Genomic DNA, 14,468 nt, shown 5'->3' on the forward strand with positions numbered 1-14,468 from the left:
GGAAGGGTAGTGCTTACGATGCAGCAGGTGCATACTGTTTGTGTTTTATAACAAAGGCAAGGTCAGGTGTGAGACGCAGGAGGCGAATTCAGGGCCAGGAGCTGGAGAACGTTGCTGGAAGGGTGCGTGTGGGTTGGGCACAGGGATGATTTTCTCACAGCCTGCAGAGGAGGGACTTGGGTTTCTACCTTATCCGTGTTGGTATGATAGTCATGTTTCTTCCAACAGTGCGGCCACCTCTTCCCAGATCTGCTCTGGCAGAGAACCCGCAGCCTTTGCCCCACCTCCCACTCTACACTTCCCGACTCTTGCTCGACTCTTGCTCGTGGCAAAAGCTTGAAATCTGCTCACTGATATCGTGAGGTGAAGAAATGTCCAAAGTGCTGATTCCCTTCAAAGGGTGCCAGGAATTTTGAATATGGGTGTAATTCATTTCTAAACAAGATTTTTGTTTCTTCGCCATTCAGATGTTTGTGTTAGGTTTGTTTTGACAGTTGATCTCGGCTTTATTTAAGTTTGTCCCTTTCCCCAAGGGCAGGGTGGGTCAGTCAGTCAGGGCCTGCTGGGTGCCTGCCCTGTCCTCAGAACGGTAGGGACAGGGGAAACTTACTACTGGTTCCTGCCTTGGAAAAGCAATGAATAACGACCCAAAGTTCTTCTTTATAATTATGTTTAGCCAGCAGATTCCCCTCACTCATTGTCACATCTTGTTATAGAGATGTGCCTGCCCCTGAGTTGCCTCCCTCCAAAGCCATCTCCAGGGAGCAGGCCGACAAAAGACACAGTATGAAAGCCACAGTGATTACAGGGGCCAGGGTGACAGGATGGGGAGACTGTAAGGAAATGACACGCACAATTAGCGGCCTGGCAAGTTTACAGACATTACTCACTAAGCCTCCCCCAGATTTCCCTGAATACGTTGATGGGGGCTTTGTAGCAAATTTTTGCTTTTATGCATCTTAGTAGCAATGAAAATAGAGCCGCAGCATTTGATTGACGGAGCTGAGTAGTGCCCATTAATCCACTCCAAAGCTTTTGTGAGAGAGGGGAGGTGGAAATGCCTTGAGCACTCCCTGGCCCAGCTCCTGGTAGAGACCCCAGCCATCTTTCTCTCCCTTCTGAAAAGGGCCTTGGCTCCAGCACAAGAAGGTCAGTGGGAGAAACTAAGTGAAGGTCAGACCACTTTTTCTTTCTTCTCTATTTTTTGTTAGTCATGGTTAGTGGCTGGATTTTTAAAAAGATCCACAAGCATGAAGTGGGAGACTCGAGCATTCATTTGCATATTCATGTTGAATCTGTGTTGCCAGCACTCGGTTATTTCAAAGGGTGTTGCCAAGAGCCCTGAGTGGAAAGGCCCCAGCATGTAGGGGGCACCTGCTCCCTCTGCGGGGTCTGCACCAGATGAGAGCGCCCTGCCACGCCCCTCTCGCCGCGGCTGTCCGGGCTCCCCTGGATAGAATGCACAACAGCTTCTCCAAGTGGCTGCCTTCACCCCTCCACGCTCCTTTCTCCATGAAGACTTGTAAGCACAGTGAGCTGTGGGTGCAGGATTTGGGCAAGACTTTGGAGATAGGGGTTATTTTTCTTTTATGCCTTGGAGTATCTTTGATGACCTTTTTTAAAAATTGCATTTATCATTGGTTGCTTCTGTTCTGTGTTGTGCTGGGTTATCCTAGGGACTAGAAGTAGTGGGGCTGGGAGACGGTAGTTTTCATGAGACGGAGGGACCTGTTCTTTCACCGTGTTCTCACAGCACTAAGCTAGTGCTAAACTAAAAGGAAGAATTCTCCGTTAGGAAAAGTCACTAAACAGAGAAATGAGTTCGTTGCAAAACGTGGTTGCTTTTGATCCAGTGATACTTCTAAGAGGTAGAGGGACTGATTTTGTTCCTTCCCAATAAGATAAGCAGGAACTGCTGGACCCTTCCCCGGAATCCAGGGATTCTGTGATCATCAGGCGCCCCCTTGTGTCCAAGTGGCTGCATGGGGACTTGCATGCCTTAATTCTGACCAAAACTGAACAGGGGTGCAGGAGTTAGGAGCAGCGGGGTGTGGGGGTGGGGGGATCTCCCTTAATTTCATTTGTTCCTTGGAGCCAGGGATGTTGGGGTAGTTATAGAGGTAGGGAGGCGGCCGGTGTCAGGATACGGCTTGTCCAGTCCCGTGGAAGCTGCAGCGGTCTGCCCCCAGACCACGAGGAGTAAAAGCCAGCAGTGTCCAGGGCTGTTTTACTCACTGCGTGTCACCACAAGGAGGCCAGGTCCACACAGTGTAAAGAGGCTGGATTTGACAATTAAAAATACTAGCGCTGACAGACAGTGTGACCTTGCACTAAACAATCTTTTTGACAGCAGCCCCTTCACAGCGGTGGCCAGAGTAGGTGTATTTCCAGGTTACCACGACAATGAGATACCACAGGGAAGTGCCTCTCAGTGAATCCTAGCTCCCTTTGGCTCTTGCCTATCCCTCTTCCCAAATTTGAAACAGCTTCCTTGATTCAATTCACTTGACACGCAACTACATGGGCTGGCTTCACAAATGTGCTGTTTCTGTTTATAAAATTACTAGAAAGCTTTGTGGATTTTTGTGGGATTTTTCTTTTGCTGGTTTAATTGACTTTAAAAAGCAAATCTCTCTTATGCTTGACCTGAAAATAGCTCATGCAACCATTTCCAGCTGAGATGTGGCCATTGGCTCTTTGACAATGATGAGAAACTGCTGAGCTTTCAAACCTGCGCTGTCTGCGGTCAAATGAGGTGAACCCCTCAATGCTGGGCTGCCCAGAGTTGTGAGCACACCCCCCGCCCCGCACGTGACAATGCTCTTCTTGCTGATATAGTGTTTCTGGCTTCATTGAACATCATGAATGGATTTTTCCTAGTGACCCATGCCAATGTAATAACATATTTTGCCAACAAATTTCAAATCTTTTTAGTTTCCATGTTTCTCTTATTTTTATTTGGGGGAGTTTTCTATCACAGAAGAGTTCAGGTTGATTAAAAAGTACTCTCCTGTCTTCCATTTTTACTGTACAGAGGGAGAAAAGTGGAATCAGTGGTAGCCTCAGTGGTGAAGTAAACGTGGGAATATTTTACTGACTTCTCTTTTTATAGCCTTAACTATTTAAAAGAAAAGGGGAGCAAATTAGAGCACGTGTATAGATCACTTAGAGAACTTGCCTTGTGTGTGGGAGAAGGGGCGGCAGGGCACCCACTAGTGTCTGATGCACCAGGACTGAGCTCCAGATCAGTCAGGTGTGTGTGTGTGTGTGTGTGTGTGTGTTTCTTTGGGTGTGACACTCAACCTGTCCCAAATCCCCAGTTTTCTATAAAATGAGTCATCATGATAGCATCCACCATAAAGTTGTTGAGAAAGTTGTATTTTATAATGCATTATGGCACACATCACATTAAAAGTATTCAAGAAATAGTGGCTACTGTTATTCATTCACACTTTCTGTGTTAACTTATTTTGGGTTCATAGTGTACCTTTTGCAAGCTTCCTTGCACTTTACAGAAGTACAGGTGGTCTTACTTCACTTCCTGCCAAAATTGAAGAGCAGTTGTTACTTTAGCCATCTAGGGATGAGGAGCAGAGGGGAGGCCTTGTGCAATCTTGCAGCAGGGCACTCGGCCAGCGCTCTGCTTGACTCTGAAAACAGAAGGTGCTGAGGAAATGCTTGTCACCTCACTTGCAGCCAAATACGATGCTGTCAGGCAACACGCCAGCACTCCGACATGCAGGTGTCCTCCCGTGTCTGCTTCTGCCAGCACACTGCTTCTGGGGGCCGAGGGGTATCCCATGTGGGGTCCCCCTCATTTACTCTTAGTGTGGGTTCAAGTGGAGACATTTGCACTAACAGCCATAAGTCAGGTCCTCCAAGTGATGCTTCTCTTAACATCCCCAGGTGCTGCCTTGTCACTTAACAAAAAACCAGGGCCTCTAATTATGTTACTCCTTTTATTTATTCTACAGTGTTCAAGTACATGGGATAGCTCAAGGTCAACACCCAACCACAATATTTCCTGTAGTTTCCACCACACTCCATTGCATCATACAAAAAAAGTACAAGAGGAAATAAATACTGTTATGTCATTATCTTGGTGAAAAGTAAAGATTTCCACAAGTTTATGGAAGCACAAAAGCAAGCAACACTGCTGCACACAAATGTCACCAAAGATTTTGTATGAGGAACATGCTCTTACATTAAGGTGGTTGTGGTGGTTATTTTTGATAATGATAATTTTCACAGTTCAAGACTCTGTGTGCAAGACCAAGTGGATCTGCTTCACTGATACCATATATAACTGCTCATTGCAGAGACTCGGGTGTTCCAGAACACTCACAGGGCCAGGAGGGCCCTGGGCAGTCTCTGTTGCTGGTGGCTGCCTCTAGGAGGCTGTCCCCAGTAGGCACTGCTGGTCCTCACTGCTACCCCCCAGCTCTGGGTGTGGGGCAAGCTGAGTACCCTACCTGACCTCTAATCTTCTTTGTAACCACTTTGCAAGGTTGCAAATTTAAAATTAAATGAGGTGATCATGTGTAGAAGACAATGAGCACAATGCCATACATGTGACAGTGGCTCAGTATTCACGAGTATCAACATCATCATTGTCGTCATCATAGTCATCATCATCATCTTTTCTGCAGTTCTTCCAGGACAGTAATACTGGGACTTTAGATTTGTATTTAGTCCCTCTCTGGGGTCAGTCTTCCGTCTACATAACAGATGTGTTTCTCACAACAGAGGAAGACTATTTCCTTGCTCTGTTGTAGTCTGACAGATAATCTTGTTTAAGTTCCCCCACCTTTCAGGGCCTCTATTCCCTTCTCTTTAAAATGAGAAATGCGTCAAAGATCTGAAGAGCCTTGCAGCTCTGCCACTTCCAACCCTAAAACCCTTCAGGTGGCTGAAGGGCCTGTCAAGCCAGCCCTCCACCTTCAGACCCAGTCCTGCATAGGGACAACGCACCGAGTGGGACCCTCCGCAGAGTGGAGGCTGAGGAAATGGTGACCAGCGGGTGTTTTGTGTAGCTGTCCTCCCTTTTATCACTGAGTTCTCTCTTGTAGGTCCAATCGCTTCTCATCACACTTAACTTACAAAATAATAAGAACTAAAATTGCTCTTGTTCTTGTCCTTGGCCAATCCATCCAAGTCCCAGGGCTGATCTACGGCTAAGTTCTGCCATGAACCTAAGGTAATTTAAAAAGGTGCAAACAAAATGAAAATAACAATAGCAACATTTATTGAGCACTATGCTACGATTTGATGTGAACTCATTGATGTAGTTCTTATAATTGTCTCAGGTGGGTGCTCTTATCCCCGATGAGGAAACTAAGATTTACGGGAATTAAGTAACCTGCCAATGGGGAAGCCAAGGCTAAGCAGGGGAGAGGTGGGTTTTGACTCCAGCAGTCTGATTCAAGAGTCTTTATTCTTAACCAGTCACTGAGGCAGTTCTAGAAAGATTTGTCACAAAATTTAAATGGTAGTTATCTGGGAAAGATGCTTAGAGGTAAGAAGATGGACTAGACATGCTCCTAAGGCTTGCTTTTACTCCACGATTAATGCCACATTAGCACCAGCACACAACTCTGTAATGAGGTACCACAAACTGGGTGGCTTAAACATAGCAATGTGTCATCGGAGACCAGAAGTCAGAAATCAAGCTGTCGGCAGGGTTGGCTCCTCCTAAGGCTGTGAGGGGAGGGTGGGTCCCCGGCTCCCCTCCTTGGCCTGTAGATAGTTGCCCCCTCCCTTCTCTTCACATTCACATCTCTTCCCTCTGAGTATTTGTCTGTGTCCAACTTTCCATTTCCATGAGGGCACCGGTCATACTGGATTAGGACCTTCCCTAACGACCTTACTTTAACTTGATTTCTCTGTCAAGACCCTGTCTCCAAATTAGATCACATGTTGAGTTACTGAGGGTTAAGAATCCATTGCATCCTTTTTTGGCAAGAGGTGAGGGGACACACACTTTATCCCATAACAACTCCCTTCTCTCACTTCAAAGTAACAATCAGCAAGGTGACTCCATTCCCCACGCAGGGGAGTGGTTTACTTATGGGGAATTGTCTAAGAAGGTTAGCTTCTGGAATCAAACAGGGTGACTCTGTTAATGCCTCATTTGCTACTCGTGGCAAGTAAGCAGCTCTCTGGGAATTCATCTCCAAAAGTAGAAAGAGCCAGTTTAAGAAATAAAGAAAGGAAAAGAAGGTTTTAGTCGGTGTCTAACTTCCAGAAATCCTTGACTGGTAATGACATGTAATGGACTCTCAGTGAATCAGACCTATTCAGGAATTAGATTCCCAAGAAGAGAATGCAGTGTTTTCTAACTGGTTTCCTAAAAAATGGTTGACTAACTTCTCTCATGGAAGAATAACTTATTTTCATGACTGTGCATTAATGCTCTAGAGATTCACTTGTAACTGATGAATAGCATTACAGTCTGAAGAACTGCTTACAACCAGTACAGCCATCTTTATCATTTCATCCAGGGGAATGACCTCTGCTGCACCGTGTCGGGGAGGAGCCAGGGCCTGGGGAAGGCACACTGTGATTCGTATTCAATGAAAGAGCAGCAGCACTGTGGTTTAATGACTTTGTGTGTTTGTTCCATTCAGGCACTGAAGAAGTAAAAGGATGGACTCAGAGCTGTCTATTGCCTAAGGCTAGGCCAGATTTACAAAGGCAGTTGTGAACATTTGTTTGAAAGGTTTCTATTCTTTTGTTCACCAAATTTGCTCATGTTATGGAGAAAAGTGTGTAGAGTCTAGCACTGCTACCATTTGTGTGACAACAGATGTGAGGAGGATATCTATTCACCAACATCTGTCTACACACCTCAGGAAGGACACACAAAACCTCCTAAGTAGGGACTGGAAGAAAACTAGGTTTTCACTGTATACAATTTGCATAGTTTTATTTATTTAAACCATAACCATTTAAAAAAATAAGCACATGCTTTGAATAACTGCACAGATACAACTAAGTTGGCCAAAGATACACAGGTTGCAAGATCCTCAGAAACTTGAAGAATCCTACTAGCTTCTCCTACCCTGTGCTGACCCTGGGGCTCCCTCTGAGCACAGACAGAAGTTCAACTAAAGTTCATCTTGAAGTCTACTAGCTAGCCCTTGACCATTCAATCTCTCCTTTCTCCTTGTCATAGGCACTGGTAAGCTTTCAGGGCTTGAGGAAATAAAATTTTAGGCCTTGTGAGAAGTGGGTGAGGGACATTTGGCTTATCTCTTCCAGGCTTTAGAGACTAGAAATTCTTAGCCATCTCTATACTGGTACAAGCCATATTTGAGGACAGCCTCTTGTCCCAATCATAGAATCTTAGGTTTGGGAGAATCTTCAAATGTCACTCAAGCCAGCCATCCTGACCCCATATTGCTCGAATCCCTTCCCAGCATTTCTACCCCAAGGGCTGTCCTACCTGTGCCCACCCACCAGCTGTGCTTGCCAGCTCGATTGAGTAAAATTCTTATTGGCCAAAGAACTCCTCTTAAATGGTGCTAAACTCGAACCCTGTGTAACTTCCACCCCTGACCCTGGCCCAACCTTTCTATGCCACCTGGATGAGTTTATCCCTGTTTCACAGGGAGGCCCCTTCAAGCGGGCTGCCCTGTCTCCCATCTGGCTCTTCTTCTAAGAAGATGACTCCAAAGTCTTCAGCTTTCTTCCTGCTAACGTGGTCTTCAGATAACTCAGGTCTCCTGGCCAGCCTGTGCAGAATGTCTGTGGCTATGTGAGAGTGAGGTTCCCAGTGGTGATGGCAAAATTTTACCCATGCTCTGGGCAGCTGCAAGGACACATAACCACTTCCAACCTTGCTCTATATGTTGTTAGCTTAAGATTTAAACCAACATCAAAGAATCATTTACCTTCTTTTCTTTCCCAAGCAGGGACAGGGTCAGGGGTAGGCTGTTACACCAGACCATTGCATCACACTGTTGACTCCCTTCGACTGGCTATTGCACAATATCCTCAGTTGTTTCTGCTACATGGTTCTGAGTCCCATACTTGCTTCTCTGGGAACCACAGCAAGGCCCTGGGTCTTCCCCTGTATAATTTCATGTTGCTAATCTATGGTTAGAACTCACAGATTCTGTCTTCTCGTGTATTCCCCTGGTGGGTTTCCAGACCTGCCTCTGTGTCTTCATTTAACTCAATGATAGAAGGGCTCCTCTCAAGGACAGAACTCAGGTCCCATTCCAGCCCACTTTGGAGGAGAAATGGCTGGTGGAGGCAGAGGTGCCAAGAAAGACTTGAGCACTCAGTTTCCTGTCCAGACACTTTATTTATTTAATTCAGAACATGCATTGGAATTTGTAAAGTGTGAAGATGCCTGTTTGCATTTATGCTCATGAAGAAAAATCCTGTTTCTTAGAAGACTGTTAGCAGCAGGGGGTGGAAAGTGAGCAGGAAACCGACAAGTGCCTGCATGCCCTTGTTGTCACTTCTCTGAGGGCCCTAGGGCACAGGGAAGGGATAGGGTCACAGGCTGGGAGGCTTGTTTTATGCTTTCAATGCTTAGAATTCTAGAGGGTTTTTTTCTTTTTAAAAAATTTTATTTATTTATTTAGGATGGGCCCACAATCCCAGAATGAACTTTAAGAAAACATTCTGGTTTTAAAACTCACTGTCTAATTTTTTCCTTCCTTTCTTCCTAGAACCTGCATTTTTATTCAGAAGGAATTTAGGAATCATAGATTATTAGAGATGAAAGAATCTTGCATATGAGTCTCCTCATTTGTAAATGGGACAATAAAAGTACCTGTTGTGCAAATGTTGACACAGGGAAACACACAAGCTGTTCCCTGGGTGGACCCTGGCTCATTTTAAAGGTCCAGTGAACACGAACTAGTATTATGACATTTGCAGAAACAGTTGCCCTTTCTTCCCCTTCTCTCGGCTACAGAGAGATTTTGACTTAAAAACAATTAAAGAACATTCTATTAGCTAGAGCTAATCAGTTAGAAAGTGGTGACCTTCCCCTTCTGCAGTGATACTGGAGCAGAAACTTGTCACACTGGGAGTGTTGTCACTGGAAAACATCTCTGTGAGACATACTGGGCTATGTGTGCTCTGCCAGCCAAGTCAGAGTGTCCAGCTATCTATTAGCATGGTCTCCGACTGCACTATAGTAGCACCAGGAGGCCCTGACCTGGGTCCAGCTGAGACACCCTCATTTCTCTCATTAGTGTTGCCAGGGCTAGTGGGCCACAGTCACTGGGACGGTCTTCCCCCTGACCTCCCAGGGGTCCTTACAACGTTATTTCTCTACACTGGAAAAGATGCAACTACAGCATTGGGATACAGCATTTATAGGATTGTGGTCTTCTGTTGTTTTTCTTCTCTCTGATCTTGAAAGTCAGAAGATTCAAAGAGTTGAACTTGGGTCATGACAGGTGATCTATGGCCTTCACTGAGATTAGCATGACATAATTACATACAAATTCCTGAAACAACTAACAACCATATTAACAACAAATAAATAAAGTCAACAACAACAACAAAAGAAAAAAGACAGGAGGAAAATCTAGAAATCTAGTTAGAAAACTTCAAGGACCTGAGGAAGGATGTATAAGTGCTTTTGTTATTTTATCATAAGTGAGAAAAATGTAAAAATAGAATACAGAAAAACAAAAAAATACTATGAAATTTATATGTGGTCAAAATTATACATCACCCTAATGTTTAATTATTATTGCCTAGGCAAGGTTCATGTTAGATGAATTTAATAAAGGTCTTGTTTTTACAGATCCAGTGTTGCAGTTTAGAAAAGCGTGATGTGAGACTTGGTTTCCACATGGTACCACTCAGTCGTTCTAAGCACACTGACCTCAGACTGTTTGGGTTTGGACCCTGGCCCATGCTTGTTAGCAGTACGGGCTTTGGCAAATCGTTCACTTCTCTGTGACTTCATTTCCCCATCTCTAAAAAACATACCTATTATCCAAAATATATGAGGAACTCCTTTAACTCAATAGCAAAACAAAACAAAAAAACACAAATAACTCAATTTAAAAATGGGCAAAGGACTTGAGTAGACATTTCTTCAAAGAAGACGTACAAATGGCCAATGGATATATGAAAAGATCCTTCACAGCACTAATTATTAATCATAAAACCATGCAAATCAAAATCACAGTGAGTTATCACCCTACCCCTGTTAGAATTGCTATTGTCAAGACAACAAAAGATGAATGTTGGTGAATGTTTCTGTTATGAAGAAACAGAAACCCCATGAACTGTTAGTGGGAATGTAAAATGGTGAAGACGCTTTGAAAAACATCATGGAGGCTCCTCAGAAAATTAAAAATAGAAGTGCCATGTGATCTAGCAACTCCACTTCTGGGTACATATACAGAAGAATTGACACCAGGATCTCCAAGGGGTATTTGCACTCCCATGTTCACTGTAGCATTATACGTAATAGATATGGAAGCAATTCAAATGTCCATCAACTGATGAATGCATCAAGAAAGTGTGGTGTACACATGCAATGGAATATTATTTAACTTTTAAAAAAGCAGGAGATCTTTCATATGCAACAATATGGATGGACCTGGAGGACATTATGCTGCATAAAATAAGCCAGTCACAGAAGGACAAACAGTGAATGATACCACTTATATAAAATATGTCAAACAGTCAAACCCATACAAGCAGAGAGTGGAGTGGAGGTTACCAAGGATGGGGTATAACATTTCACTCATGCAAGATGATTAAGTTTTAGAGACCTGCTGTACAACATCGTGCCTCTAACTGACAATACTGTAATGCACACTTAACTCAAGAGGGTGGATCTCATGGTAAGTGTTCACACCACAAACCAAAAAACAAAACAAAACTAAAATGCCTGATACCTGGTTAGGGTGGTGAAACCACTTATGGAATGTACAAATGAATATGATGTGTACTAAGTATTAAATAACCATTATTATTTTTTCTTATTATACCTGTGGGAAGCCAGGTTGCCTGGATTAACTGTTCCATAACCTGAGCACCACCATTCCTTATGTGACATCCTTTCAATTCTAGTTGTCATATCTAGAAGGAAAAAACAGACCCAGAGGGCAGAGAGTAAATATGTCACTTAGTCAGGGCACTGAGTGGTTTTTATCCAGGGTTTATGGTGTATATCTATAGTAGGATCCCTTCCATCTCAGTTTCTCAAAAGGCACTGAAATGGAACTGTTTGGGGCGCCTGATGGTTGCAGGCTGTGACAGAATGCGATGTCGCCTTGCCCGACCTATTGCAGGCTGGGGTGCTGTGTGTTTCCATAGACTCACCAGCAAGAGCCATGATCTAGTTCTTTCTTGGGAGGGTACTGGGTGCTAAAAGGACATGGAAGCTCCATTCAGGTAGAATCTGTATTACTGCCCTGGCTATTTTAGTGCTTCATATACTAAAAAGGAAATTACTCATATTTTCAAAAAAAGAATCATGGACTTGAGCAATAATGCCAACATTATGAATATCAACAGAATTATCTTATTTTCAACATGTGAAAATTCACGATGTTGACCAGCATTGTCGTGGTAAGCTGCAGCTGAGGTTATATTGTCACAGATAATTTCTAGATATTAAAAAGCTTTTGATTTTGAGAATGTTTAGCCATTTCCTGCACTGATGGAACCATAATCTTTCATGTCCTTGAGAATTATTGGGATTCATAGTATGGGGAAGAGCCTAAATTGATCATTTTTCTTAGAAGCTCCTGGAAGTTTTCCTCATTAAATATGGACTTGGTTGCCCACAGAAGTTACAGAGTTTCTGGAATGATTTTAAATTGAAGAGGTTTTCTTCAGCCTGGATGGCTTAGACATGTCCTGTCTACAGGCAGAGAAATGGAGAAATGATCCCCAATGGTCTTGTTCTGTGACCATTGGGCCCAAGATGACTCCACGTGGAGGGAGGCTCCTTCACTGTGTTTCTGGACTACGAGGTCACCAAAAATCACTATGGCAACACTGACTAGTCTCTGAGGGAGGCTGACAGTGGAACCAGAGGTGTAAAGCCCCTGTAGAAGCACCCAAATGCTTAAGGAAATCACAGGATTTGAAATGAACTGACACATTGATGCTGCAAGCCTGATCTTAAGTGATAGGTTGCCCCTTGATCAGAAAGGTTGATATACACTGATTTCTGAGTTCATTAAACAAATATTTATTGAACACTGGTCTACGTGCTGCCAATGCAGTAGTCAAAGGAATACAGAGATAAGCAAAGCATCATGATTCCTGATTTCATAGAATGTAAAATCTGGTAGGGGAGACCAATATTAACTAACTTACCACACAAATACATAATTAAAGAATGTGATAAGTGTTCTGATATAAATTACAGGGCATGGTAAGAATGTATAAGATGGGAACCTACAATAATTGGGATGAAAAGGTAATGGTCAGAATTTGGAATTGCATGGGCTTTTTGGAAAAAGAGGATGAGAGCTGTAGGATGAGGAAACTAGACAAGCAGGTAAAATGGGAACCTTCCAGGGAGCAGGATGGGCAAAGACCATGAGGTGGCAAAACAAGGAGGATTGAAGACTAGAATGAGGCTGATGAGGAGTGCTGGGGTGGTGTAGTCTATGTTATACATGTTAGTCTTTATCCAAAGTGCAGCAGGAGCACACTGAAGGGCTTGAGAAAGTGGTGGCGGGGAGAGGAGTGGGATGATCTGATTTAAATTTAGAGCCATTCTGACTATGAGGGGAAATCACTGAAGGGTCACAGGGATGAACATGTGGTAGCTGAGGTAGGAGGCGATGGCAGCGTGAACAGATGATTGCACTGAAGGTGAAGAAAAGTAGAGGGACATGAGACCTCCTTAGGAGATCAAATTAATAGTAGCTGGTGCTGAGCTGGCAAAGGACATGTGGGGTGAGGGAGATAGAAACTCCAGATCTGAATATATCGTGGATGTCCGGATACGGCTACTTAGGACACAGTTGGATTTTGAGATGAGATCAGAGGGAAAGTCGGGGAGATTCTCTTGGTCCTTCCAAACTAAATGAGGAAGGATCCCCCAAGCTAGAAGCAGGAGAAGACAACATCTCAATTTGACAGATTCCTGCAGAAGCTCCCCTAGGCATCCTGAGTAGTGGCCTCAGTCTTTGGATTATATTAAGCTCTGTGAAAGTAGGGACCATACTCATTCTGCTCATATTATAGGCCAGTACTTGGCAAAGTTCCCAGCATGTGTGTGTTCCTAAATATCATAGATAAAAATAATTATCCCAAGAGCACAAAGAAGAACATAAGCAATGTCATGATGGAGCAAAGTTTAGGAACTTGTACCTCAGACTCCTGGTGCAGTGACCTTCTGATGTCCTGTCCACCTCGCTCTTGCTCTTGGGCTTTTATTGTGACTTATGCCTTTATACTCCAAATACCCCACCTTTTTATTTAGTTTTAGAAGCCTTAAAAGTTGCTGGGTGACAAAAATATTTGGTTTTATTTTTGAGGTGCTACCATATTTGGAAGCTTTCATTTAAATACAGCTTTTATTTGGTTAGATAAAACAGGAAGTTACCTATTGCAGCTACTAGGAGAAATGAGCAAAGAACGCAGGTCTAGGCAAAACGGAGGAAATAGCACTATTAGGTAGGCCTCTAAACAGGACTGGAACAGTTGAAGTTCAGCAAAGGAGGTTCCTGCAGATTCTACAACAGCTCTGAAGGCTGGAAAGTCAGGAAGCAGCAGGCAGACATTTTTAAAGCAGTAAAATGAAGCCAAGCTCTGGGAATTTAGGTTGAGAAGGAGCCCTAGAAAACAAGGTTGATGAACTTCATCTCTAAGGACAAGCTGAGGAGGGTCACCTAACCCATAGGTGGTTAATTGTAACCAGAAGAAATCAGAGGTAAACAGATGAACTCTCGGTAGGGCCAGGGGCCAAGCTGGGGATGGCTTCACAGAGGTGGTGACAATGATTGAGCTACCTTTGCCTGGGAATTCTTCTACCTGACTCTTGCGGCCATTTCCTTCATTTAAAGGATGCATGCACCTTCCCTCAAGTCATGACATGTGAGTCCAGGTGGACTGACAGCATTGGTAATTTGATTTTTCAAGCTATCAATATGTTGTACATTTTAAAGGAGGAAACTCCTTTATAAACAGATGTTTCCATAAAGGTGAATGAGAATAGATAGAATTACTGCTATATTTAAATGGACATGGTTTTAAGCAGCAGATTTAAATATTTTCTTCACAATAAGCATGGTGTGTGGGTGGGGGGGTGCATGGGCACTAGATAATTTCTCTGGCTCTTTAACCCTACATGATTCCACAACAAATGTTGAATTCTGACAGTTCGGGCTTCCCCATGTAAATATTCAACAGAATGTTATGAGTGATACTGGGTCCTGGGATGTAGGGAAGCATCCTTTTAGAGAACTACCCCTTGGATGGTGTGTGCGGGTCCAGGGTCAATCCAATTTGGAACCATGAAT

The sequence above is a fragment of the Phyllostomus hastatus genome, unplaced genomic scaffold (assembly GCF_019186645.2).
Source record: "Phyllostomus hastatus isolate PE091 unplaced genomic scaffold, TTU_PhHast_1.1 phas_contig_1, whole genome shotgun sequence".
Taxonomy (NCBI): Eukaryota; Metazoa; Chordata; class Mammalia; order Chiroptera; family Phyllostomidae; genus Phyllostomus; species Phyllostomus hastatus.